The following is a 6,499-nucleotide window of genomic DNA, read 5'->3' on the forward strand; positions in this document are numbered from 1 at the left end:
TTGATCAATGGGCAATAACATCGAGCTACGACTCACTCCCAATTAACATACAGCACAAACTTGATGACACGCGCCCCAACAGACAACGAACCATCAATCTTGCCTGTACAGCTATCGACGTGTCGGACTTTAATGATGTAACTGAATGGGAATTAAATCATGCACTAAAGATGGGACAATCAACTGCTCCTGGAGAGGATGGTATTACTTACAGTCTACTGAGATTAGTCTCACACGTACCAGGTAATCCACTATTAGTGTTGTACAGAATGAGTTTACGTGAAGGAGTATTACCTGATGCTTGGACAAAGAGTGTCATTGTTCCCATCCCCAAACCACACTCAGATAATTATAGACCCATATCTTTAACATCGTGTGTTTGTAAAGTGCTTGATCGTATTGTTCTAAACCGACTCATGTATCGTATACAGGGGCACCTGTCACCCCAACTGTTTGGATTTATGCCTGGGCTCAGTACACAACACTGTTTTGCTGAGTACTTCGCACATATTGAAGCTTCCCCTCAAACAGTCTTTATCGACCTAGCAGCAGCTTTTGATACAGCAGAGAAATCATACTGGAACAGCTTGCCGAGCTGGGAATACAAGGAAAATTACTGAAATGGATAAAGGGCTATTTGTCTAATCGAACAGCATATGTTTTGTTTAATGGTGTTAAAAGCACAGAGAGCAAACACTTTGAACTGGGAACTCCACAAGGAGGGGTCCTTAGCCCCTTGTTGTTCAACGTTCTGATGCATAAACTTATTAAAGATCTTCCAACTAATAATGAAGACACTGTCATTTGTTATGCTGATGATATATGTTTATAGGCTGCCACCGAGCCTAGAATGCAAGTTCTGCTCGACGCTTTTGCTACTAGAGCTGAGGAATGTGGCCTCCTTATCTCTGTACAGAAAACCCGTGCCCTCATTCCATGTGGTATTCCACCAGCCAATTATCATATAGATGGGTGAGCACTTGAGAACTGCGAGTCTTACAGATACCTTGGTGTCCCCATTAACGACCCTGGGTACCTTTCTTCTCTCAAGAGGAGACTTTGGGAGAGATTAAAGCCTTTGCGGGTCCTTGTTGGTGTCAATCATGGACTTAACGTGAGACTTACTAGAATGTTTTATGTATCATTTATACGCTCTGTGATTTGACTACAATGTTCTACATCTCACACTGTATACTGACAAAGAGCTGAAATCTCTTGAAACCTTGCAAAATGAAGCTATGCGTCTCATCCTTGGGGCTCCAAAGTCCAAGAGAATAGTTAATGTGAAAGCAGAGTTAAAATTACCTACCATAAGTGAGAGAATTTTGTCTATTAGGACAGTTTTCGGCGTGAAAGCATTGAGTAGATCTGGACAACACATGAAGTTTCAAGCTAAACTTTCTAATATGCTGCACTCACCTGAGGTCTATAGAAGAACGAAATCTGATTATATATATTGGTTCTACAAGGTAGCCAACTCCATCAAAATATTAAATATGTACCCAACTCAACTAATGATTAATCAGCCAATTACTCCATGGGATAACTGGGATCTATCAGTTGATTTTGTAAATGCGCCCAAGAAAGATAATGTGCACACTACATTATTAAAACAGTTTACACTGAAAAGCATCACTGAAAGTACTCAGAGTATGGGTAACGATGTTTATCAGTGCTATACCGACGGCTCTGTAGAAGAAGGTGGACGATGTACCGGATGTGCATGTAACATATTTGAACAATCTTCTCTCGTACATACAGCAATGAAGCGCGTCAATGACTGGGCAAGTACAACTCAAATCGAACTTGCAGGCATATACCTTGCCACTGAATTTGTAAAAGACAAAGGCAGTGGACTTATATACTGTGACTCGCAGAGTGCACTCCTGGCATTGAACGCATATAGTAGTGACACCCAGAAAATAATCAGTGATATTCGAATGAATGTTTTAGCTGCCAAAGAAAACAGATTTGAGATTAAATTCCTATGGATACCATCACATGTTGGCATCTCAAGGCATGACACTGTTGATATGCTTGCTAAGTCAGCCTGCAGAAAACCAGTGGTAGAAATTGATATGGGTGTTTCATTAGCAGTGACAAAGAGAATACTTAAACAAATATCTAATGAAAATCTAACCGACCTAACAAATTCGCAAAAACCTGAAAGTTGTAGCATTAAATATTATGATAGATATCGTGAGGAGACATTCGCATATGGGACTAATAGAACAGGAACCCGGCAATGTGATGTTATAGTGGCCAGAATACGCCTGGGATATAGACGTATCTGGAAGCTTTCTCAAAACCCAAATGTCGAGTACACAATGTGTCAACTTTGTGAAAGAGAAAACATGCACTCTCTTGAACATTATATTGTAGAATGTCCCATACTGACTGACTTTCGCCCTCCTGGGCTAAGGTATGATGAACTCTGTAGTTACTATATGAGTACTGGAACACTTGATGATATATTGGACTTGTATCCAAGGTTGACCATGTAATATATCAATCATACAATGTATATATATGATGTAACTATATAACCTGAGCTTGTAAAAGCACCTTCATCACCTTCAGTGATTAAGTGCTTAATTGCACCCTAGTTTCTTTATCAGCTATCTCACCCTGTCAGAGTAAATGAGACAAATGTATGTGAATGCATGTGTGTGTATATATGTATATATATGCGTGTGTGTGTATGTATATGTATAGGTATAAAGTATATATGGAAGCTGATCAGAATTACATTTCACCTTTGTGAATGTACATTATTGACACTATGTAAAAGACACATCTAACACTTTATGTAGGGCATACGTAAATCTGTGTATCTATGTATTTACGTATGTAGGTTAGCTTAGCATTTTAAAAGCACCGAATCACCTTCTGTGGTTGAGTGTTCAATAAACCCTTGAACTATATGTTTAACACATCTCTAACCCTGTCCATGGAGGACAGAAGAAAATGTATATATGATGGTTAGCATTGTAAATGTGTGGCCACGTCTGTGGTAGAAAATAATAATAATAATAATAATAAAAAAATATTGTTGTGAGAGCCCAGGACCAACTCGTTAGATTCCCTTCGGCGAATGGCGAAGGTCGTCGGTCCAAGTGGAAAGGATTTCAATTTTCATTGGGGTCTAGGCATTTGCTCGCGCCTAGTCAGTTGTTCATACCTGGTCCCAAAGTGAGGAATGAGCTGCTTACTACACTGGTGTGTTAGCTAAGTACGTCCTTCCTCGGGCGACCTAATTGAATATCACGACAGGAATAAAGGTTAAAGAATAAAGAAAATTCTTAGAAATTTTCCGAGCTCAATTCTTATGCCAATTTCATTTATTCCCACTTAATCTAAGTCAAACTCTCACATGTGGTGTGGTGCCCATGGGTCGGCGTCCAATCCCCGACCGTCCAAGTGTTCAGTAAGAGCTTCACTCCACCTTACTGACCAGTAAGGTGCAGTAGGATAAACAGCCCAACACGGTATTTATTCCCATAAAAACCCTGACTCCCGAACATTAGAAAAGAACATAAAAAGTCATAAAATAAAAGTCATACAACAGAAATATACATAAACATCTGCTCAGATTATACACAAAAGTATATAATAAAATCGTAAAGAGCATAGCACTTTACTGCCACTAAGTATTTTAGTGGAAATTTTCGGTAAAATGTAAATATATAATGATTTATTTCGGGTATTCAGTGCATTGATGGTCCGTCATCACTGGTCCATCACTGGTCCATCACTGGTCAGTCATCACTGGTCCGTCATACTTGGTTCATCACTAGTCCATCATCACTCGTCCATCAGTGGTCCGTCATCACTGGTCCGTTATCACTGGTCCATCACTGGTCCATTATCACAGGTCCATCACTGGCCCATCATCATCACTGGTCCAACACTGGTCCATCATCACTGGTCCGTCATCACTGGTCCATTACTGGTTCCTCATCACTGGTCAGTCATCACTGGTCCATCATCACTGGCCCTTCATTACTGGTCCATCACTGGTCCGTCATTACTGATCCATCACGAGCGTAGCTCTCATCCTGTAACTACACTTAGGTAATTAGGTAATTACTGGTCCGTCATTACTGGTCCATCACTGGTCCATCACTGGTTCATCATTCATTACTGGTCCATCACTGGTCCATCACTGGTCCATCATTACTGGTCAATCACTGGTCCATCATCACTGGTCCGTCATCACTGGTCCATCATCACTGGTCCGTCATCACTGGTTCATCATTCATTACTGGTCCATCACTGGTCCTTCATTACTGGTCCATCACTGGTCCATCATCACTGGTCCGTCATCACTGGTCCATCACTGGTCCGTCACTGGTCCATCACTGGTCCATCACTGGTCCGTCATTACTGGTCCATCACTGGTCCGTCATCACTGGTCCGTCATCACTGGTCCGTCATCACTGGTCCATCATCACTGGTCCGTCATCACTGGTCCGTCATCACTGGTCCGTCATCACTGGTCCATCATCACTGGTCCATCACTGGTCTGTCATCACTGGTCCGTCATCACTGGTCCGTCATCACTGGTCCATCATCACTGGTCCGTCATCACTGGTCCGTCATCACTGGTCCATCATTCATTACTGGTCCATCACTGGTCCATCACTGGTCCGTCATTACTGGTCCATCACTGGTCCGTCATTACTGGTCCATCACTAGTCCGTCATTACTGGTCCATCACTGGTCCGTCATTACTGGTCCATCACTGGTCGGTCATTACTGGTCCATCACTGGTATGTCATTACTGGTCCATCACTGGTCCATCATTACTGGTCCATCACTGGTCCGTCATTACTGGTCCATCCCAGGTCCGTCATTACTGGTCCATCACTGGTCCGTCATTGGTCCGTCATTACTGGTCCATCGATACTAGTCCGTCATTACTGGTCCATCACTGGTCCATCATTACTGGTCCATCATTACTGGTCCGTCACTGGTCCTTCATTACTGGTCCATCACTGGCCCATCACTGATCCTTCATCACTGGTCCATCATCACTGATCCGTCATCACTGGTCCATCATCACTGATCCGTCATCACTGGTCCGTCATTACTGGTCCATCACTGGTCCATCACTGATTCGTCATCACTGGTCCATCATCACTGGTGTCGGAAAATCCGACACCATTTAATATATCATACAGACAGATAATAGCTGTGTTGTATAAACAAGTTAACCATAGAAAACGTAACTTGTAGTGGAATTACCGTCTAAAGAAAACGGGATATCATCGCCACACACTATTATAATTCACCACCTATTATGGTGGGAATTATTCTTAAATACATTAGTCTTTGGACTTTACCATCATAAAAACATCTTATATAAATTAACTTAATTATCAATATTAAAGTAGAGTAAATGTGACCCTTCTATCACTTTCTGTTATCTGGACAATGTAAGCCAGGCGTCAGGGTGAGGAAGGGGCAGCCATTGTTGATACTAGACCAGAGGCGCAGGGAGCAAATTCGGCTCCTGTTAATTTTACTTGGACGTAGTGTTATGGAAACCAAAGGTGTACCATCTCCAACACGCTGTCATCAACTCAAGTTAAGTGTTCTTTCCGAAACCCATTATCTATCATTAGTGGCCATTAATGTCATTTGGTAGGGTTTGCAGGTTAGATCACGAAATCGCCTCATACTAAAGGTAATTAAGCCAGGTCTTTAATGTTCCATGTATAGTGTTTTCTCTGACATAGCTTGTCATATATAGGTATCTGGCTTTACAGCTAGCGCCCTTTTGACAGGTCAAGACGGGGAAGCAAGATTTTGTGCACCAGTTACTGGGTGATGGAAGCTACCTCAAAGAGGATAATTTGGTGTCTACACCCTAGTTATACCTGGTGGACTAACCTGCTGTACTATAAGATAAGGAACCTAAGGAATAATTATACTACATATTTAAGGTAGGAATATATTTTCACATATAAACCCAACATTCCCTAATTTTACCCTATACTATAATTTCGAGGTAAAGGGGGGTCTAAACCCTATAGTTATAGGTTAGGATAAGGAAAATTGGGTAAATGGTAATTAAATAGTTTTGGTGAGTTATATCCCTTTCTAACTAAGGTTAGGTTAAGGATGGATAAGTTGAACTGATGTAGAGAAAATTCCCATTATTATCATATTTTCCATTGACCTCCCTCCCCCCAGGTAATAGAGGTTAGGTTGAGGATGGTTGAATTATGTGGAAAAAATATGCTATGAGTATGATGCAATATTGAACCAAGATTCGTGTATCAGAGGTTAGGTCCAGGGAGGTTGGGTTGATGCATAAACAACACCTTCTTCCCAAAAATACAATAAATTTGAAGTTAGATAAAGGGAGGTTAGGCCCAGGACGGCTGGGTTGATGCACAAATAACACGGTCCTCCCATATTTATGATAAATTTGAAGTTTGATAAATGGAGGTTAGGTCAAGGACGGTTGGGTTGATGCACAAACAACACGTCC

Source organism: Procambarus clarkii, chromosome 17, assembly GCF_040958095.1.
Source record: "Procambarus clarkii isolate CNS0578487 chromosome 17, FALCON_Pclarkii_2.0, whole genome shotgun sequence".
In the NCBI taxonomy this organism is placed as follows: Eukaryota; Metazoa; Arthropoda; class Malacostraca; order Decapoda; family Cambaridae; genus Procambarus; species Procambarus clarkii.